Source organism: Chiroxiphia lanceolata, chromosome 2 (assembly GCF_009829145.1).
Source record: "Chiroxiphia lanceolata isolate bChiLan1 chromosome 2, bChiLan1.pri, whole genome shotgun sequence".
NCBI lineage: Eukaryota > Metazoa > Chordata > Aves > Passeriformes > Pipridae > Chiroxiphia > Chiroxiphia lanceolata.
In genome coordinates this window covers 39,916,958-39,940,274 of record NC_045638.1, presented here as the reverse complement: position 1 = coordinate 39,940,274, position 23,317 = coordinate 39,916,958, and the positions used below count along the sequence as shown (strand labels likewise).

The 23,317-nt window shown below is 39.3% G+C and overlaps 1 protein-coding gene and 1 long non-coding RNA gene across 5 annotated transcripts in view; one reads left to right on the top strand and one right to left on the bottom strand.

Moving 5' to 3' along the window:
- TMTC4 (transmembrane O-mannosyltransferase targeting cadherins 4) overlaps positions 1 to 1,496 on the bottom strand; it is a 59,293-nt gene extending 57,797 nt beyond the window's left edge. For all 4 annotated transcript variants that reach the window (XM_032678822.1, XM_032678818.1, XM_032678820.1 and 1 more), the window contains exon 1: positions 1,389 to 1,496. The gene's annotated coding sequence lies outside the window, so the exon portion shown is untranslated. The remainder of the gene's footprint in view (positions 1 to 1,388) is intronic.
- LOC116782337 lies at positions 950 to 22,115 on the top strand. Its single transcript, XR_004355203.1, has 3 exons — positions 950 to 978; positions 2,377 to 2,525; positions 21,826 to 22,115. It is a non-coding gene; the product is annotated as an uncharacterized LOC116782337 (long non-coding RNA).
- Positions 22,116 to 23,317: the final 1,202 nt, after the last annotated feature.

Here is a 23,317-nt window from a genome sequence, read left to right as displayed (position 1 = left end):
TGCTGGTATAAATGGCAAGGGGAGAAGGTTACGAATGGAAAACTGCAGTGAAAACAGGGCAGAATATGAAATTTTTATTTGTAAGCCCAAAGAATGATAAGCACGTATACTAGCCTATCTGCAGTTTCTTCTTATTTACTTGCTTTTTAAATCAAGTGTTGCACTCTTGAAAACATTGCATTTAATATCTTTATACAATCTAGGAAAAAAGCTCCAGTGCACCCCTGAAAATATTGCATTTAATGACTTTATACGATCTTGGAAAAAAGCTCCAGTCATTTGGCTTCTGGAACGGGCTCGATCATTAGAGCTGCTATGGCAATTACTGTGTAGCTTTCTCTTTTTGCAACACTAAATTCCAGTCTCCGCGTATTCCCAATTCAAGCACACACACATGCACAGGGACAGGCGGTACTCCCTGTCACATCAGTGCCCCTCCTCGCTTCGGGGACCATATAGCGGTGCTCCCAAATTCAGATAAAGTCAGTAACCTGGAGCTGTGCAACCTGAGAGGCTGGAGCTCCCTGGCTGAGCAAAGCAGCAGCTTTAGAGCAAAACCTTTTCTCAAAGTAGTTCACCCTTGCGCTCTTAGTTTGACGGAAACAAAGACGGAAAGCGTGGCTGTTAACTGAGGGAAGTGCACCGCATTGCTACCAACAGCACAGATACAGCATCAGTGCCCACCACGCAATTAAAATATTTAATCTACTCAAAATTAATTTCGCCCTTAAAGTTTCTCCAATTACTCTTGCTCCATTTATCCGGCGCACAGCTGCTGCCGCCCTCTTCCCCGCGGTCCAGGAGGCCGGGCCGTGGCGGGGTCCCTTCTCTGGGCAACGCGGTGACCGCAGGGGCACCGACGAGGGACAGAGGGACCGGCACCTCCCTGCGACCGGCGCACACGCCACTGCCCGGCGGCGGCGGCAGGGAGACAGGGAGGGATGGAAGGCACCTCCCCGCCGCTCTCTCCAGAGAAAGGTGAGCCCGAGCTGACCCGGAGAGCACCGACCCCGCGCCGCAGGCACCCCCGGCAGGGCGGGCACGGGGCGTCCCGCCGAGAGCGCGGGCACCGCGGAAGGGCTCGCACCGAGGGTCGCCCTGGCCCCGCAAAGTTGGGGGCGTCCCAGGCGTCCGGCGGGCGGTCCCGGGGAAGGAGCCGGCCCGGGAAGGCAGCGGCGGGCGCGGGGCGAGGGGCGAGGCTGCGCCAGGAGTTCGACGGAGGCTCTGCCCCGCTCGCCGCTCCCCTATTGTCCTGGCGGCGGCGGCTCCGCCGGGGGGGGGGGGGGGGGGGGGGGGGCCTGTCCCGGCTAGCCCTCAGCATCCCCCGGGCCGGTTCCGCCAGCGAGCGGGCCATGGGCGAGAACCCCCCTTCCCCTGCGCGGCGTTACCTGCGAGGACACGGATCCCGCCCGGCATCTCCCACCCGGGAGCGAAACTCTCGCGCCCGGCGAGCCCCGAGCGGAGCGGCCCGCGGGGGAGGGGCCGCGGCGGCCTCGCCTCCGGGAAACATCCCCGCCGCCCATTGGCTGCGGCCGCGGTGACGCGCGGCGGGCGGGGGCGGGGCGGGGCCGGGGCATCAGTGGCGGCGGCCGCGGGGCCCGTGCGGGTTGTTCCTCCGCCCTCTCAAACTCCGCGTCCCGCACAAAGGCGGGGGCCAGGCCACTCCCTGCGTCGCCTGCGCCCCGTTTCCGGGGCGCGCCGCCCGCTGTGCCGACAGGTCACTGTCCGCGCACCTGGCTGGCTGCGGGGCGGAGGGCTGGCCCGGGTGAACCGGGGTGTGCGGGGCTGCCCAGCGCGGGGGGCGCGGAACCGCGTGTTTCCATGCCCTGAGTCCCCCGCTCCTCCCTCAAAGGCGAGGTTCCTGCGGCGGTACTATAAGGAGGCAACAAAAAGGCTGTATCACGTGTACATAATTTTAATCACTGCGATTTCCTTGTAAAAGAAAGTGTGATTAAACACTGAACTGGTAATACCAAATGTTCGGCAGAAGCTTCCCTGAAAAAAACCCGTTAAAATCTTTATATGCTGAAACTGGATGAGAAATCCTGGCTGTATGCCAGGCAGTGACATACAATTTGTAGTGGGAATTTTGAGATGTTTGCACTATCAAGTGTCAAATTAACAAAGTTATTTCATGACTCCTTTGAGGCTTTAACTCTCCAGTGGAACCACTGCTTTGGGAGGGCTTCAATGGCTGCCACCGCCTAACTTGTCAACTGACACCTGCTTTGGAACATCTGCTGCAACATGGGCAGCTCAGCTGCGTGTGAGGGAGTAGCTGAGCCAGCACAATCGCCTGGCTCGTATATTATTCAACTGTATATGTGACGCTCCTGCTTTTAAGGTGGTAGGCTGTAACCAGTGCTTGTTTAACAGCTACCACGAAGCATCTGAGATACTTCTCGACTGAGAAGTGGTGGAAAGCTGGTGACTTACTGTCATCAAGCACGTGAAGCTCTGTTCACTGACTGTGAACTTCTGGTCCCTGTGTTACGAGAGCTAAATAGGCAAAGACCTGCAAACTGGTAAATTAAGCATTGTACTTTAAAATTATCTTGTCCGTTCTGGCCTTGTCCCCAGCTCAGTGATCTAAGTAGGCTCAATCAGGAAGCTTTGTGTTTTATAATTTGCTATCACAAAATGAGAGAGGTGAAAGATGTCTTTTTTACTTTTGGGTCGTTTTGCCTTATAAAATGTGAGATAGTCAGGAAAAGCATGGTTTCTAGGTTTCTGCTGCAATTCAAAGCATTGAGATTTATATCACTTCCTAAAAATAGCTGGTTTGCCATACTAGTTCGTGATGAGGAAGTAGTACTGGTTGATGTCTGTTTCTTGACATTTCCTTACTGTTTCAACTTCCACTCCCCAAACTATGACAAATATGTATTATAAAGTCAATTTCTTGTCAATAAGAATTCTCAAATTCAACAATCTTTCTGAGATCACAATATTTATAGACTTTTTAATCTGTCTTTGCTAATGGAAGGGCCTCAAATCAGAAGAGAGGTACCCAATTTAGAAAGAAATCCCTTAGTTAAGGAAGACAGTCTATCATGTATTTTAGAGTGTCTTCTATAACTTCTAATGAAGTAAATGAAATTTCAGTTAATGACTAAATTTGCACGTATGTAATTTTTTTTTAATTTAAGCGTATGTAAATATAGGTAAGGTTCTGTGAATCAAGGTTGAGATTTGCCTCACCAGACTGTGACAATTGCTAGACTTGTACTAGTTGAGTCACTTTGACATTTCTGTGTTACATTTTGTTCTGTAGTGAGTTTGACTTTATCACATTTGCTGATGTGAATGGACCATTAGTGGGAATAAATATATCACATACTCATCTTGTAGCTCCTTTGCTCACATTTCTTATTTGTCTGCACATCCTTGATCTATGCTTTATAACTAGAATTTCATTTGTTCAGTGTAAGTCTGCTGATATCATCAGTTCTGGTCAAAAATGTATATTTCCACACAGCCAGATGCACAGATGGTATAAATCACCTCATCACCACTTATGTCAATACAACAATAATGATTAACATTTCCTTATGAACTAGTCAACATATGCAGAAGCCCCTCCTTCCCATTATTTTCCATTTTGAAATAAGCCTTTTTCTTAGGGTTTTATTATCTTGCTTTTAATAATATAGCAGCTTTTATGATGACCTTCTGTTCTGTTTTAATTAACATGAAGAACTGCAGAGCAAATACCTGTTCTGGAGAGTTCCCTAGTTCCCTCAAAATCTGATTCAAATCAGCTACAGTTGCATAATTTATCTCCAGTCTGCTTCTTTGGAGGGTTATTATAGCACTTCAGTTTGAAACAGTTCCTAAATACAATGCTGCTTTCTTTTTTTTAATCTGCAATTTCTAGGAGGGTTATGTGTATGAAGTGAGCATCTCTTTGCTCTGTAGTTTTCTCAGCATGCTAAATTGATCTGCCTAAGTGGCTATTGCATCCTTGTTTTTAGCAGCCTGCCACTGCAGATCTGCACAAAGGCCAACCTTTTCCTTGTAAGAAAGGAGTGCGCAAAAAACGTTGTATTTCAAGGGATCAGCATTTGCCAGTATCACAGTGACTTTGAAGAGAAGAAAATAAAATGTAGTAATTCGGGATTCAACCAAAACATTTCAGAAGCTTAAAAAGGCGTTATACATGCAAATATTTTCATAAATAATATGCATATTTGCATTATTATTGTTAATAGGGTTTTGATGGTCTCTTCCTCTAGACAGCTGGTGCCCCAAGTAACTACTGTGCTATGAGGCACTTTAAGTAGCAGAATGTCTTAGGTAACTTGTTTTGTATGTAATGTATTGTATGCGTGTGTTTATATGCACACGTATACGTGTAGAGACAGCCAAACTCATATGCCTGTTGGAGGTGCAGTGTTGATCAACCTTAAGTCATAAAACCAAGGAACAAATGAAACAGAAGTTAAACAAGATTGTTGCAACAAGGATCTAATGAATGGAGCTTGTTTCGTGTTTTTTATGTGTCTCATATTCTTATACCTCCTTGCTTTACTAACTGCAGTTCCCCTCGTGACCCATATAAAACATCTTCATTAAGATCCCTTGATATTTCTCACTTTGCTTTTTGTCTTGCCACCTGTTCCAGGTTCATTTTATACTATAACTGACCAGAGCTATGAATGTGTTCCCTGGTGAACAGCCTGCCCAGACTTCCTGGCCAGCCAGCCACCACATAGAATTAGTGACAGCTCAGTCTCTCAGTGAAAGTGTCTATAGGATTGCTGTCATTTATGCAGCCATTATGGGCTTTTTTATGGAACATGCAGGAACTGAACATGCTTGAAGCTGCTGTTCTTTGATAACTCTGGAATAAATGGAACAGAAGTTATCGGAAGAGGATCGACAGATAGACCCCACAACTTTAATTTTCCTTAGAATCGAGGTTTTCAGTGAAAGATTGAATCCATTGGCCCTGCTACTGTAGACATATCCTTGCTCACTGGTTGACAATGAGCAGGTCCATTGACCAACAGTGACAGATATTTTGTTGCTACTAAAATGTTTAGGATAGATTTGAAGGACTATGGCTTGCAGTCTTAAACTATGTTAAAGTGTATATTTAATCACACACTCTCCCTCCCCTAAACAGGTAGATAAGAAGTATACTTTAAAGAATTTAATTCTGAAAGTGAGAATTATGCTTTGCTATACAGGTGTTTGTGGACTGTGTTCTTGCCAACATAAAATGAAAATGTAGCAGGTCAAACACTTCTGAATAACAAAGATTCTGCTATTCTGTTGTTCTCTGAACCCTAAGAATCCTCATCACTCCTTCTCACTATAGTACTTTAGGCATAGTACCAACTACACTTTAGCTTTTCTAGGAAAAATACAGAACCCTCTATCAATAATCAACCTAAGCCTTTCAAGGAAATTACCAATGCGTTTATGCAACCAACTCGTTGCAAGTTCAGCATTAATACTGAACTACTTTATTCTGTGCATCTGCCTAGCTTTTGTTACATTAGAGAAAATACACCCTCTCTTCGCCAGACATTGAAATTAAAATAACTGTCTATGCTTGACACAAAGAAACAGAAGATAAAAAACCGAAAATTTAAATGGAAAGTGGAACTTTTAAATAATTTTCAAAACTACTCAAATTGCCTTCCTAAAATTATTTCAAGCTGTACAAGGAAAAGGTTGGAGACATAGTCAGAATGATTGCATGTGCTAACATTATGATTTAAGAATATTTCCAAGTTTTACATCTTGTATTGTCGTAATGAAAAGGCTGTACAAGCATCTCTGCTGTCAGAATCAATTTGTAAATAGTCTTTTAACTACACATACACATACAAATATAAATAAAAATAGGCACTTTTAAAGACAGCTATATCTGTCTTAGGGTTAAATTGATTGAAACTTTATTGCACACTATATAAAGTTGTATGGGGCAATACATTAACAAATAAGGAAAATTATAATCTGCTGAAAAAATCCAACAGCATCTAAAGTAGCTTCTCTTGAAAAGCATCTGAAACCATGGTCAGAGCACCAGAAAAATTATTTGCCTTTCCTTGAATTACCTAATTTTAGCAAATTGGACCTTTGTTTTGCATTCACATAGTCATTTGCCTAAGTGAAATATGGTGCTGAATGTCATAAGTCAGTCAGATGATGTAATTTTTTACTGAGTGGTATGAAATGATGATGGGAGGTACAGGAAAGAATGAATTGGGACCTGTACATTTTAGTGCTATTTTTAACTTTTTGACTATGTGTCTAACCTTTTCTTTCTTTTTCACAGATCAGCTAACCTAACAATGGGTTCCATTGAATCCTGAAAGTTCATCCACATTTAAAGAACTCCATGACCATGGCCTATATTTAAAAAGTAGGAGGCAAAAAGGGATCTTTGAAGCTAACCCTGAAAGATAAGAGAACTCCAGGGAAATACATACCATGAAACACTATAATATAATGAAAAAAAGAGAGAAATTAATAGTTCATGATTCATATGAACCCAGTTTATAATTCTTAAATCAAAAGCTTTATTGAAAGACCTTAAAGCTGCATCAGTGTTTGAGGTATACCTGGCAAGTAGCATGATCCAACAGCCATTAGACGACATCAGACTGCAGGCCAGGACGTCAGACAGTAACGCTGCCATAAAATGCAGAAATTATTTTAAACTTTTCTTGTTACTTGTATTTGTGAAATTAATTTTTTATTCTTGCTAAAATAGTTTTGTTTCATGCAGTTCTGGCTAGAAGCATGAGATTATACAATAATGCTTGCATTTTTAGTGTCTACCCAAGAAAGCACTGAGATATTTAAGACATATGAGTTACTGTGGAGTGTATGTAGTTAGAGTGGCTACTTTTAGATAATTTCCAGCTGTGATTTGTAAACAACATTTTTCTTTCTTCCCCTTCTTGCTCGGGGTAATTATGGCCTGTATAAGAAATTTAAGAAGGAATACTTTATCTTGTTTTCATCTAGAGTGCTTGGCAAATGAAAGCATCTCGCTTTAGAGGAGAAAAACCTGAGGAATAATGAGATAAAGTCGCTTATCCATACTTGCACAGTAATTCAGTGGGAAGAACAAGAAACAGAACCCAACAGAGCTTGTTATAACATAGCGTTTTCCTTGCTACGAGGAACTCTGAGGTTTCAGAAAAACTTGAGTTGACAGAAGAAAGTAAAACCCCAAGAGTTTCATAGGACACAAACTGTGCTCTTCTGCTGCTGCCCGTCCAAGAGAGCTTCATATCAGAAGAAATAGGACTGAGTTATTCAATTAACCATTTATCTTCTAGAAGACTTCTTGTGCACTGGAAAGTAGAATTGATAGGACACCCTTGGGTGGGCTGCCACAGTCTGAATTCTGTGCCTCTCTCTCTGACCTTCTAGCTAGGCAGAAAAAAGACAGTTCTTTTCTCTCTCCCCACCCTGACTTCAGATCTGTGATTCCCATACTTAAAGATTTTTACCCACTATATTTTCTGTGAGGAAGTTATTCAGAAAGATATCACAACCAACTTTGGAAGCCTGTTAATGTACCTCTAAAACAGCCCCTTATTCATAAGTTAGTCTGACTAATATGTTATCTGTTGAGCAGATACTGCCTTTGTACAGAGCCTGACACGTTTTTCTTATTCTTCTGTTGCCTACTAGACTATAATTACTTTTTTTCCCCCCAGTAAGCTAGGGCTTGTGCATCAGACTCCCATTGTGATGGATATTACACAAAAGCATAGGAAAGACAGAATTCCTGCCCCATTTCCTGCCCATTTGTACCCCACAATTTTGCAACATTTAAGTTGGTAGAGCAGCATTTGAGTAATAACATTTGGTGGATCTTATAGGGAGTGAGGTGGGGCCATCCTTCCATTGGTGGTGTTCTTTCGCATGGACACAGGCAAACTATTTATGTGCTCTTCTGTTCTGATACTGCTACAGAGCTCATTAAACCTCCTTTCTGAAAGGAAGGCCTGGGGGCTATTAATTACTCTGTTTTTCCGTATATAAAATGGGCAGAATGCTACTAATCTGTTGACAAGTCTGCATGAAGCTGTTCAACTGTGAAATAATACTGAAAATTTCATTTTCTCAGAGATACTGTCATCTCCTCATGTTTTTTTTTTCCCTAAATAAGTTAGTAAAGCACTTCTTATTACCATGGAGACTAATATTTTATAGCAAAAATTGTAATTGCAAGCTAGTTTCAAGGCTGCAAGCAGCTTTTCCAGAAATCAGGTCAATTGATGAAGTACCTGCACTCGATGTCGGCTGCTGCAGTGCACGTGACTTTCATTCTGTGTCTTATTTACATTCCAAGCCCCAGGGCTCGACTGCCAGCAAATCAACTGTGGGATTTTTGAGCTGTGATAGGTTCTGCAATAGGATAATAAAGGAAAAATAACTTCACTGAGGGTAAACTTGCTCGCACCTACCCCAGGGTACGTCAGAATATCAATGTGTGCACAGGCAGTGGCTGCAAAAGAGTTGATGCCCCACAAGATCGTGTTGGCTTACCCATAGCAAGTTTTTCTTGTAACCACAGCATAAGATAGATGGCTCAGTACATCACAAATCAAGGACTGCCTAATAATAAGCATCTCTTGCAATTATTAGTTTGATTTACTGAGAAAGAAAAAGAAACAAAAACCTTACTGCCTATTTTCTCACTCTTTTCTTAACACATCAAAAATAAAGTTGATAAATGTAAAAAAAAAAAAGATAAAAGGAAGAAGAAATGGCTCCAGTCTACAAATTGGAAGTAAAAATGCCAGCAATGCACTCCCAGCCAACTCCCTGAGGCAAATACATGGAGAGCATTCAGCAAGTTTGTCTCTGAACTTTCTGTTCAGAAATCTTCAGGCAGAATTCAGAGACATAAGAGATTTCTTGACCACGTCTTGGTGGAAGGACATTTCTATTCTTATGTCTTACTTTTGTATTTTTAGCCTTCCAAGTGAGTCAGAAACATCAAGAAATTGTTCCACAGATGCAATGGCCTGCATGCTAGGAATTGATCGAACATAGCCCAGGCATTAGTTATTTTTATTACATATATCTGGGGTTTTAAAGAACACTTGACAACCCACATGCATTTGCAACACGTACACATTTTTTCAGTATCTACTTGAGGACCCATTTCTGAAAAGTGCCAAGTGCTTTTAAATTGTATGTGTTGAGTTCAGTGGCAGTAGTTGTATGAAAGCAGATCAACACTTTGGCGACGAAGATTGGAGCCAGGCAGAAACTGTAGCCATAGCTAGTATTTACAGACATTAAAGGTGACAGTATGTATTTAAATATATAGACATTATCTTCCAAAGCTTCCTTTTCCAAATGCAATTAGTTTGAAAACCATTTTGCAAGATATCAGCTGTTTCTGAGCAAGCTTGCTGTGTTTCACAGGATCAAGCCCTGGTGGTGATATGTCCCTGACCTCAAATGCCAGCAATCTGGTGTGTTACAAAGATGCAGTCCTGGACTCTCTTGACTAAATTATCCCTTGGTACAACACTACAGAGAAAAGCCAGGAAATATGCTTGTGTAACTTTAACAAACAAACATTTGTGAAGGAGCAAATTAATCCAGAAAGAGAAATTTTCTGTTCCTACAAGACTTTTAGGGTGCTCACTAACAGCAGAACTAAAGGCAAAGAGTCTAATACAAGACCACTAAGCCCATTTGATGTAAAATAATAAGACAAGGATTTAGCTGTGTTATTACTCTTAAGTTCTGGATTTCATGACAGATGATACTGGAACTCTGTATTCTGAAAATGTACTTTAAAATATTTTACTTTATTTGTGTGTTTTATTAGCATATCACATTGTCTGAAATACTGGGCAGTAGTCAACAAATTGCATACTGAAACATGAATAAGAGTTGTATCTCCTCTATTTTGTGGAACAAGAGAAAAAGGAAAAGTAGAAGGCGGCGAAAAAAATTAAGACCCAGGACAATAATAATAGCAGACAATAATTCCAACTATGTTGTCCCAGAAAATTCTATAACATGAATTTTAAAGCATTTGCTTTCATGCAGTTGTGTTCCTCTAAATATGTGGCAAAAGAGTTATATTTGTTGACTGCCATAATAATAAATTTTTTTTGTGCAAATCCCTTGTGCTCATGTCATTGATTTTATAATTCCTTCAGGAACCATTATTTTATGTTTAGGTTCACCAAGCCTCATTCTGGAATGGTCCATCACGATCTGTATCAAATCCTTTAAGTAGTACATTAAAGCTGGTTCAAACATTATAAGATTTATTTTAGGCATTTAGCAATTTGGAAATTAAAAAAAAAAAGTCAACTTAGAGAAAGAATTTCTAAAATATTTTTTAAAAGACTGCAGGCTTCTTCTGAATGGTAGATAGAAAATGATTAGTTAAGACTGTGTAGTGTCAAAGCATACTGATATGGTTGTATCAGTGGCTGTCCATTCTGTTGTACCCTCAACAGTTTTGGAAAAGGGATTTCAGCTTCTTGAGCAGCAAAGCTTCTGGCACCATTCATTTGCACTATCTTCACACATCACTGCACCAGTCTTAACACTGAGAGATGAGCAATAAAATCCCTAGTTTCAACTTGACTTCTATCAGTGCAGGACTACCCTTTCCTGCTTATGGTTTTGATTGTCCAGTGAGGAAGGGAAAAGAAAGACATGGATGAAGGGAGGAGGTTTTTTCCAATGGCTGACTTTCCTCTTGCTCTAAATTCCATGCGTACCTACGAGTAGAGACTAATGAGACTAAGCTTATTAGGCTACTGTGAATTCCCACCACAAACTAAAAACTAATTTTCTGAATCCTATGCAAATAACATGCCTCTAGGCCACCTACTTTTATTACCACCTTTATTTGATTTATTTTCTTGTTGAAGGGATGTTGAGATCTCACATTAAGCCATCTGTCAAATTCAAAAGGTGTTTCTCATAAGAAGGGATATTTTTTGCATATTATCACATCTAACTATTTTCATTTTGGCTCAGGTAATTTAACTAGTTAAATAAACAAACTGCCAAATAAAGTGTACCTATTTCTCCAATAAGCAGCAAAGAAAACCCATATGAATATTATTATTATGAGTGATATTCTAAATCTTTAAATGCAAAAGCAACAGTAACAGTTTGTTACAAAAACAGCTAGTTGAGGAGCTACTTTCTGCAGGTGAATCTAGATCTTGTAGGCAGACATATGATCCATTTAGGCATTCTAGGCTCTTCCCAAGAGGGCACTGCTGTCACTTCATGCAAGTTTTGGTTCAGGTGAGATCTAGTGCATCAAGAACAGCAACTGTATGCCTGGTTGCATAAAAAAAAATTGACCAGCACTTCGAGGGAGGTAGTTCCCTCTATTCCACTCTCATGAGAGCTCTGTGTTGAGCTCTGAGGCCCCCAAGATAAGGATGATGTAGACCTGTTGGAGTGAGTCCAGGGGAGAGTCACGAAGATGATCAGAAGGTTGGAGCATCTCTCCGATGAGGGGAGGTTCAGGGAGTTGGGGTTGTTCAGCAGGAGAAAAGAAGGCTCCAGGGAGACCTTAGAGCAGCCTTCCAGTGCCTAAAAGCTGATAGGAAAGCTGGAGAGGGACTTTTTACAAGGACATATAGTGAAAGGACAAGGGGGAATGGCTTTAAACTGAAAGAGGGTAGGTTTAGGTTAGATATTAGGAAGAAATTCTTCACCATGAGAGTGATGAGACACTGGAACAGGTTGCCCAGGGAAGCTGTATCTGTCCCACCCCTGGAAGTGTTCAAGGTCAGGTTGGATGGGGCTTTGAGCAGCCAGGTCTTGTGGAAGGTTTCCCTGCCCATGGCAGGCGGGCGAAAACTAGGTGATCTTTAAGGTTATTTCCAACTCAAACCATTCTGTGATTCTATGACTGTATGAAAATTGCCTGCTTTACATGTGTACACCAACTTCATTTTTGTTGTTGATGAATCTCAGGTTTTGAAAGAAGATCTTGTTTTGCCTGCTAAAACTGTTGCAAATTATTTGTTATTCATTTTTAAACATGGGAAAGCCTAATGTTTGTGAATTCATTTAGTATTGTTTGACAATATGTGTTACTAGTAATAATTATGTCATATCTTAGCAAGAAAAGGAGGTCAGCAAGAGTCACTTAAGAGAAAAACTATCAAGATCAGCTGGAAGACTTGAGGAAATCCTTATCACTATGAGTAGGGTTGGATAAGGAATCAATAGGTCAGAACAGATGAAGTGTATGAAAATATATGTATGTGTGTAGAGATATGTATACATAAATATGCACAGACATACACACACAGAGAAATATGTATGTGTGTGTATACATACATACATACATATCTATATATCTATACATATATATATATATATATATATGAGTGAGTGAGTGAGTGAGTGTAATGACTGCTCAAAATAGCTCTGGAAACATGCTTTTAGGGGAATACAAGCAGCTTCTTAACCATGTCCTGATAACTTCACTGTTTTTTTGAGCATTGATCATACTGCTGTTCTTTTCTGTTATATTGATGCTGCAGTTTTTGTGACTTTGGCAATAGAAATTTTAAGCTGCTTCATTGCAAGAGAGTGGAAGTTTTGTGGTTCTCAGAACTCAATGTCTGTTACGCAACTGACCGTAATTTCAGGGGACTGATTCAGCTGAAAATCTGCAGTGGAGATAGTGCTTGTTAGTGTAACAGGAAGTCAGAACTGTGGCTGGACAGAGCAGCAAAACACTTTTATACACAGTAAGTGTATTCTTAAGACTGCATCAATTTTTAATTCTGTTAAGCTTTCAGTTTAGAAGAAGTTCTTCAGTAGACAGAAGAAGTGCTTTCATAGAACTCCAGAAGGGCTAGGGGAACTTATGCACAAATGTATGAAATGCCAGAGAGTAGTTTTAACTGGCTGAGGTCAGAAGCAAATTTGAGTAAGGAATCATGACTGGGTTTCTCTTTGTATATACATGTGTTTGGTCCATATACAATGTATTTTGTTAGAAAAATAAAAAGCAAAGTTGAGGCAAATACTGCTCCTTCTGAAAACAGTCATACATTCCTTTGGGCTTTCAGTGGGCTGAGATTTTCAAAGACAGCTTTGATAAACTAAATACAGAGGAAAGACTTGCCATATTTGACTTCTGATGAAAACATGTAGGAGATAGATTCGTTATTGAACCAGCTAGCAAAGAAGCTATTTTTGACAAACACATTTAAGTACAGCACATATGCAAAGTATTTGTGTGCCTTCTCCCAAAAGATAACCCAGTAATTTTTAGGGATAAACAAAATGTCCAGCCACCCACTAGATGGTGGCAAGGAGCATAGTTAGGTAAAATTGTATTTACAGCAGTGTATGTATTATCTTCTCAGCAGCAGAATCATATTAATCTACCACCAGATTCTCCCCCGTAGGTGGATGTTAGAGCCAATCCTGATGAATAGTAGGGAAGTGTTCATAATGGTGATCTGGGATAATAGATTTGCCTAGTAAGCCATGCTGTAGTGAAGCAAGAAAAAGAATAGTCGGAGTGGGTAGGGGGTGCTAAATGGTACAAACAGTTCTACAGTTGAGATAACTCCAGCAACAAAATTATTTCCCTATGGTAGCTGTGTTGGAGAGCTCCAAAAGTGCACTCATATCTTCAAAAAGATATGTGACACTAAATGTGGCAGCAAATGTTTCTTTTTCCTAAGAAGGAGAGTAATCCTGGTGAATTGAAATATCAAAACAAAAGCTATGTGACAGCTGAAGTACCTGCCTATGCCTTCCATCTTGCTGACTTGTGCTGCATTTCATTAGTTCCCCTCAGCAGTGGCAGGTGAGGGGCCTTATAGATACACAATCAGAACCATCAGTGGTGAATCCAAACTAACTCTTTCCTAGAAGGCATTATGCATAGCATATCTAGAACACCATGTTCCTCCTTGGTTGCCATAGGGGTGGTGATATTTAGGGAGGCAGCAAGCAGGAAACAATCTGTACCTGACTCTGAAAAGGTAATGCTGAACAGAGAAGACCCTTTTACTGTCTACATGCCCCATTATAAAAACGAGACAGCTACCACAAGGGGATTCTTATATTCTGTATCTGCTGCAAAGGGCTGGTTTGTATACAACACTGACGGGTTTGGTTGCCTGAACACAGCTACAGAAGCGCTAAGGGATCAAGCAGAATTTAACACCAGAATTTTCTTGCACTTATGAATAGAATGGGGATACTCTCACACCCCCAATCCCCCCAGCATGATAGATGGATCATAAATAACAAAACAGCATACAAAAGCTGCCCAAGAGTTAGAGTATTTGGTGAAGACTGGCTGCTGCAACCACTGGCAGAGGTTGAATACAAGCCAAGTCAGTCTCACATTGTTTAAGGGAAAGGATGTGTATTGGTGGAAGATTTTTTTGCTATACTCTACAGGAATAATAAAATACATAGTAAGTGAATACAAGGAAATATATTGTGCATGAAAGTACTTTACCTTAACCGTAAACAAAATGTTTGCTCAAGGCTCCCGATTTTGATTCAATAGAAATGACCACAGTAAGCTTTTAGGTGTCTTTATAGACACTTAACATTTCCTCATCACTTCAAAAAATGTGGAAAAGCAAGCTGTCTGAGAATGGTACTTTCTCACTACCAAGTGATTAATTGAATAAATGAGTTTAGTCATGAAAGAAGAGAGAGCACATTGAAAGGAGAAAGAGCAGTGGAAGACCATGTAACAAAGAGGGGAGGATTCTTGTGATTCCACTTTAGATATTTACAGTGCAGCCTGAGTCCTCATCTCTCCAGTGAGTGACTAATAGAACAGCTGGGTACTGCCCTCCTACCACAGACACATCGTATGATGTGGAGCTGAGTGTGATTTCACCACTTATCCCCTTATAGGATGCTGGGTAGAGCAGTGTCCTGTCTTCTTCAATCTCATGTTGCAAACTGCATCTTTAATCTGGATGATAGCCACTTAACATTACACATCCTGACCTTCTTGCTAGTGTAGAGATTTCATATTTACCCCAAATTTACAGAATGGCTCTTTTTTTTTGGTAGAATCACCTTCCAGCATTGCACAATACCTACCATGTAAATTTAGTCTGCTGTAGTCTGTCTGCTTAATGATTTAAATACCTTGCTACGCAGTAGATGCTAACAGAGTGCCCCTATCTTGTGTTACAGGCCTTATAGCACTAAGCTTACACAGAAATGACCACACTTGATTGAAAAAAAAATCTTATTTTTCTTTAAATAGTTTTTAAACCACCAGTTATACACAGGGCAAGCAAATAAAAGGCTTCATAGATTCTGTCTGGGACACTGTATGTTCAAGGCTCTTGTGATGTTTCTTCCTAGCACACAATTCAACACATTAAAAAAAGGCTGTATTAACAGCAGTCTGGAAAATGGTGTCCAGACCCTTTATTGTGCTCTAAATTTAAGAGTAAGGCACCCTACATCTCCAAAAAAAAAAAAAAAAAAAAAAAGGAGAGAGAAACAGAAAAGAGCAAGTGCTTGTTTGTTCTTATCAGCAACAGAAATGTGATTTTGACAGTGTTGTCCACTGCATTGAGTGAACAAGGACCATGTTGGGCTTTCAACCAGACCATGTCTTCTGAATGACCCTTCAGGTAAATTTATGTTGCTGACTCTCAAGTGTATAGCATCATGTTAAACAAGTCACAGTGTGATTATCTTTAAGGTTACAGAGGAGACCAAGCTGTAAGTTTGCTATTGCTCTTCTTTAAGTTGAGGCCTGATGTAGATCTAAATATTCCTTTCATATCTGTTTTCAAACTCCAAAGAGTTTTCTGGTTATCAACAGGCTATGTCGAGTGAGTACCTCTTTGAATATGTCGTAACTTTGGCAAAGATTGCACCCCCTTATGAAGTTCCTGCTAAAAAATATTCTCCTGAGTGTCTCAGAATTTACAATTTCTCAAGGCAAGCAGTGCCACTCTGAAAATGATAGTATCTTTTCAGATTGGTAGAATTACAGACTCTTGCAGTGCATAAAGTGACCTGTTCATTCCTTTTCCTCCCTGCTGGAACTGCTCCTGAAGATATGGAATAGTTTTGAATGGGATTTATGTCACTCCTTCCAAGAAGACCATCAGAAGACAGTGGTAAATTTACATCACTTGAAGTAGGGTTAATGTAGCTGATCACATGTAGCTTTGTATCTACATCTGAGCTTCTTTTTCTGGGCTTGTTTATAGTCAACAAAAAGAAAAAAAGGCACCTCTACATCCCCTACTTATTTTAGAAGTTTGTGTAAATATAAGAGAAATCTGAATATAACAAGGTCTGCCTCCTTTAATACTAGAAACTATGTGCCATTTCTTGGTCTTGAGATCCTCCCAAAGAGAATTCCAGGAACCAGGCCCTGGGAAAAATCTCTCAGTGTAATAAATTTTTTTAATTTTTCTTCAAATCTTAAATATATGATGCAATACAATAATAAAGAATAGTGCAACGCAGATAGTACATTAAGAATTCATATCTTCAATAACATGAAATACATTAACAATTATTATTACAGTAATAACCAAGGGAGAAAAAACAAATGAAAAGAATAGAATTTTGAATTGAAAATGTACAGTTTACCCAACATAGTGTAGTTAACCTATTTTGGATTTACCTTACCTAATTTGCCTAAGTTTAAAGATAAAGAAGGGCTTGAGAGAGTCTGCAGATGGAAACCACACCATGAGCATTGACTCAATAGCAAAGTACTGCTGCAAAGCATAATTCTGCTTTTATTACTCTAACTCTGATATAAAATCAGTTTAATATATGTAGTAATATTAAAAATGCTAAATTATATTAGTCTATAAAAGGTAGATGAGTGAATTACCGATAATACAAAACTGTCTCGCTCTTACATGAGGTAAATGTTAAAAAGCCCATTTGTGAATGAACTGGCTTCTCTATTTTTGCTCATAGGAAACTCTGACACATTTCTTGAATGTGTTTTCACAACCAATGTTTTCCGGTCATCTGATTTCCAATATAAAATTTTCATCCATATATTTTTTACAGAGGCTCTTATATTATTGACCCATAATATTTAATAAACTAGGGTCTGATATATGAATTAAGATTTATTGGTGGGTCTACAGAAGCCTCTAGATGCTACACTTCATACCTGCCATCTATTTATGTAGTGCTTCTGAATAAAACCACAGATCCAAAGCCTTGAGGGCTGTTGGGGTTGGTCGAGTGGGAAAAGAAATCCAAAAGAACTCCATATTGTTTCCAAATTTGCAGTTTAGTCCCATTTCTCATTTTAACACCAATTATAAACGTGTTCTTGAACATCATTTACTTTTCATCTCAAACCCGTGTCCAAACTCCTGTGGATAATTTCAACTACCTTATTCTTGTAATCCAGCACTGGTCTAAAATCCATTTGCTTCATGAGGAGCTTTTCAGCTGACTTTCAAATGAGCTCTGGATCAGGTCCTCACTATATATAGATCAAATACAGGGTAAAACAGTTTCCTAGGATGTTCTCTGTCAGGATTCTCTGTTTACCATTACATTTTATAATGATAACCTCTTCAGCTTTTCTTGCAGAAATTGCTTCAGATCATTGGAAAGACCTTTTCTCTTGTTAATAAAAACAGATTTAAAATATCTCTTGAAATCTGACCTACTGTTCCCAGCTGAAAAATATGCTATTACATTATGCATGATTGTTGAGTGTTCAGAGCATGAAAAAACCCACCCTGTTTTATGATTTGAATGTTATACTAAATTTTGCACTTTATTATTTCTGATAAATATGGCAATCTAGCGATGAATGTGTGTTGTTATTAAGGACACCTATTTGGTATTAATAAAGTCAAATTGAAATTAATTTACTAAGCATCAGAGAGATAATTTTGGAGTGCATCTGTTTGCGAAGAGGCTTCACAATATAGAGGAGCTGGGGAGAAGAGGTTGCTTACTGATCTGGGGTCATGTGTTTCTGATTAATTTTACAGTCTCTTCCTCTCATGTTTACAGACTTCAATAACTATTGTGATTCACTGGATGTTAAATGAATGCTTAACTGCATTTATTACCTTTACTTGTTATTTGAATTTTGATTCTAAAGACACACAATTGAAGCGTTATATATGAACAGTGTATCCTTTCAAAGCATATTTAGTCATGAATCTCCTGTGTTCCAAGCTTCAGGCATTGGTTGGGCTTAACTTTTAGATAATTCAGCACTTTACTAGAAAATGTAAAACATAAGCATAAAGAAGACCAATATTATCTAGTACATAATTACAAATAAATATATAATATTAAATTAAAAAAATAAAATACAGATTAAAATGAATGCACAGAAAATCTGCTTTGCAGATCAGAGCAAAACACATGAGCTTAATTTATTCAGGGTGAAAATATTGATCAACAACACACCTAACAGCGTAACATCAGGAGTATGCAAGATAAAATTATGATGGAAAGAATAATCTATGACATAAAGATAAAAGTAAATTGTATAAATTGCGATAAGTTTTGCCAAGTGAGGTTTATGCCTGAATTAGTTTTTTGGATAACAGATTTCATAAAGCAGAAATCAGATTTGTTTGGTCACGAATGATGGGATTAATGTGACTAAATGCACATATCTGCTCTGGAGACCTTTATTTCTGAACTCATGCTCCCTTTTTTAGCAATGCTAAAAAATAGTTCCTTTTAGGGTATGATTCATCCCATCCTGAAATAAATATCTAAAATAAGTCAGATGAATCACTACAAGTGTTTATTTCTCTCTATTGACTGTAAAGTCAGCCAGGGATCATTAGCTCAGATGCAGATGACCACCCTGAAGACATCTGAAGTTAAATGGAAATAATCCCACTGAGACAGACTAATTTATGAATAAAGCATCTGAAATGATGCCTTTAGGAAGCACTCATTAATAACAGAGGTGCAAACTTTGACATAGTTAGGGAGTTGTTTAAAATGGAGATGAAAATGAGCAATGTTGAAAAAATATTTAATGGTTTGAAGGGAACTACTACTAGAATCATTTCTCATGAATCAGCCTTGGAATGGCTCTTAGTATTTTCTTTAATGATTTTGGCGTGAGAATTAGGTTTGAACTAATGATATCTAATATGGAACTAGGTCACACTTGATATGGAAGAGAACTAGGATACAGGAAAAATTAGATAAGCTTGAGAACATAACAGTGGGAATGAGATGAAATTTAATACAAAAGAGTACAAATATTTTTGAAAAATCTGAAAACTTTGCCTAGGTGCCTAAAGTGTATTTTGAAAGAACGTTGATGTCTAATTTTGAAAGGAAAATTACAAAAAAAAATATATTCAATCATCTGTAACTTCCAGATTTCTACTGATAATTAATTTTGTACCTAAAGTTTTTCTGTTCTGCGTTGTTAAGAATACTGCTACTGTGACTGAATTGAACATTTGGGAACTTATTCCCTGCCTAGACTTCTTTGGGAGTCTAAGGTCCCCGAAGACTGCAGTGTTTCTAAGCATTTTCTCATTAACAAATTAACAGTATTGCCACATTTCGAAGTCGTCAGATAGAAGCAGATAGACAAGCCTATTTTCTGGTCAATGACAGAGCTGCTCGCATGCCTGAGAGGAATGCGACACAACCCGTGCAGAAATTAACCATCTGGTTATGAAAAAGGCACTCTTCATTGTTCAGGGGCAGCAAAGAATTCAAGAGTCAGAGATGCTAAAAGGATATGCTAGGAATGTCTTGCTTTCCAGCGTTGTTTTTTGGCAAGGAAACAGAGGACCTAAGCCTGGCTCTAAGTTTTGTTGTTCTTTTTTAATCATGATTGCTTCACTCAGGGAAGTGCTGACAGGAACCCAGATGGCTGTGATTCCATTTCAGTGGTAAGGCCACTTAATTACTCCCTATTACTTACTTGAACTGTGGCCCACCTGTACTAAGAGATGAGGGATTAAAGTTCCCTTCTGCCAGTAGACCTGAACCCTGATCACTGTGGGGAATAGTGAAACTCAAGTGTCCTACTGACCTGGTAAATGCTCTAATAATGAGTCTGTTCCTGATCTCAGGCAAATTGTTTCATGAGCATCTTTTCAATCTGACAGGACAATGACAGTCATCTGTTGAAATGTTGCCCGGAAGCTGTAGATGTCCCATCCCTAGACACATTCAAGGTCAGGTTGGGCAGGGCTCTGAGCAACCTAATCTACTTGAAGATGTCCCTGCTCATGGAACTGGAGGACTTTTAAATGTGCCTTCCATCCCAAAACATTCTATGGTTCTATAAATACAGAAGTCTTCATCTGAATAGTTGCCTAGAAAATATATATAAGAAAGCCAATAATGTGATTTGTGACTTAGTTGATCTCATAATCAATACCTAAAAGTAGACAAATTAATCTTTCTGGGAGTTCTCACATCTCTCCTTTGAGTATAAATGGAGCCTAGCTATCTCATCAACATGTAGATTTTATAGGTAAGGTCTCTAGTGCAAAAGATGAATCCCTTTCACATTGGATCATGTATGTACATTCAAAACTCAAGTTCTTCAAAATTCCCCATTCCCTTCATGTGGCACTGCTCATGGTGCAGTTCAGATTTTGCTCCATTCAGTGAATTGGCTATTGAAAGCTCATATATACCTTTTCTCTAGACTGCAGGGACCTGATCCAGCATTTTGGAGCTCACTCTTAAATTTTGTGGATAATTTCTAGGTGATGGAGTGTTGAATATCACATTGCTTAATAAAAATGAGCTACCAGGTTGTCTCAGCACTTTTGAAATACAGGGATCTAGTAACTAGAAACTCAGTCCTGGTGAGAGTTCAGCCAACAGCAAATGGTGAATATTCTGTACTAGTACATGGCATCCTGTTTTGTACATGGCATAGAGGAAAAAGTGTAGACATCTGAATCTCAGTTCCTTTGCAAAACTTTCATTCCTGCTTCTCAGAAGAGAAGAATGCTACTTTAATTTACAGATTTTTGACATGAAGCATCAGCTTCAAATTGATGAGCTAGCATCTGTGCCCCAAAAGTTAATTGGGAGGAAACTAACCTTTTCTTTTTCCACATCAGATTCTGTTTTCTTAAGCCCTATTCTTTGTCATAATCTCTTCAGCGTCAGAACTCATCTTCTCTATCAGTCACCTGCAGGCAGTAGGGCAATGATTTTGTTGTATGATGAGTTATGAGGGTGAACAAGGAATAACTTGTTTTGTATGGCTTGTATTTCAGACAGTTCTGAAGGCTGAAAATAACCCAAGAGAGCACACAAAACCCGATGGCTCTGGTGTTAAAACAAAACAAAACAAAACAAAACAATTCTTCAACAAATTTAAAAGCAAGTGAAACAAAGCCAGCACAGGGTGGATGATAATTTATGTGCCTTTCTGGCTGATAATTCATACTCATACCTGCTGGCTATATATTTTGGAGAAGAATTTAGAATACCTCAAGCTATTTTCCTTCTTTTGCTCACTTCTTGTCTGTATCACCAAACATCTCTACTGTGTGTTTTGGTTCTGAGGAGGAGGGGATTATGTATCTCTATGTGAATGCCTTGGATGGAGTCCAGCTGCAAGAATAGGAGTAGATTATATTTAATGCCATTTTCTTGTTCTTTCTAACTCCACATCTCTCCTGACATTGTTACACCAGATTTCAGGGAAGCTGTCTGCCTTTCCTATGATATTACAATGAAAGTTCAGTTAAACTTTTTTTTTTCTCCACTGTAATTTGCAATTTGCTTTCCTTCTCACAATTCATCAGTTTTTCAGCAACTTTTTAGGTAATTTTTACCCAATTTTTAGGTAAAAATTTTAACATATTTTGTTATTTGTATCAGGCCCTTTGCAATGCCAGCTATTCCCATGAATTCTGAAAATTTGGACTGTTTCCAGAAGAATGGGCTGAAGTATTGAAGAAAGTCACTGAAACATAATTTTTCATTTTACATTGCTACACTGATCACAACTGGTCTGCTCTCACCTTTCCTGTGGCAGCTGCTCTTCACTGCCCTGAGCCATAGACCTCAAGCTGATAGAGGGAACTGAACTTGCAGAAGAAGGTGAAGACACAAGCTGCCTACTGCTATCATTAACTGCAGGGGAAGGTAGTGCTCCTGGCTGCGGGCAGCAGATGTTCACGAAGTTACTGCCAAAACAGTGTTTGGGGAAACTATACATGTGTTACTTGGCACCAGAGTATTAGTGAAGCTAATAGGTTGCCCACTTTTCACTCAACACAGTGACATACTATGAAATGGAAGATGAGACTGTTCAGTCCCAAAGTCCAGCAGAGAATAAAGATCTAGGAATGATTTCCCAGACCTGTCAGCTGCGCATCTTGTGCAAAAGCTGAATGGAAATTATTCCAAGATAGTGTGGTGCATGTATAATGCGTGGGAAAAACCCTAAAGTTTGTATGTAAGAATTACTATTTGTTCTCTGGTAAAGAAGAGTGTCCTTTTTCTCCTCCCCTCGGCTCACTATATAACTTCTTACTCTTAAGAACACTTGGCAATCCCAACCACATTTTATCCAGGTATTGAGGAAATTGCTCTGGCTCTGTTCTTTTATTCACATGTGGCATGCCAGAATAGAAAGTTGTAACTTGTTTAAGATCTTCTATCAAAATGCTTTTAAAGTGTACTTGGAAGTAAAAGGCTCCATTTGGTTTCACTTTTTTAACACCAATATTAAATCTAAAACTAGTATAAAACTAAATTGGTTGGGCTGTAATATTTAAACAGATAATAAAAGCTGGAAAATTCAGACCTAGGTTTTAATGCCCAGGGTGAGTACTCCAGAAGCTTCCAAGCACCAGCTAACCTTATGTAACAGCTCTGGTGATTTATTGTGTCTTCTGAAGGAAAAAAACATTTCCATTAAAAGCTGAATAAATAAAAATAAATAAAATTTTAAATCACCAGCATATTTTGTTAGTATCAAAGAAGAAATAGTTTAAGAGTGACATAAATGAAATTCGCCATCTTTTTCTTGCTTCTGTCTCTGTACCTTAAATGACATCATATCCCTCCTCAGTACAGCCTTGTGAGGACATTGGATGTACTTTTTTACTCAGCAGTCAGTTTAGACATCAGTCAAAAGATTTTTCCTTGAATTTTGTAGCATTTGTCTGATGGTAGTCATTATCAGGACAACAGCACCAAAATAAGTCTCATCCTAGGGGAGACATTGCCTATCTGAAAAGCCACAGCCTTTTTGAAGTTGCCATAGGAGATTTCTTCTAAAATACACGTCACATTTCTTTCAGCTGTGGTCACTTGGAACTGAACCAGAGCTGCAGCAATCTGTCAGTAGTGTAAAATATCTGAA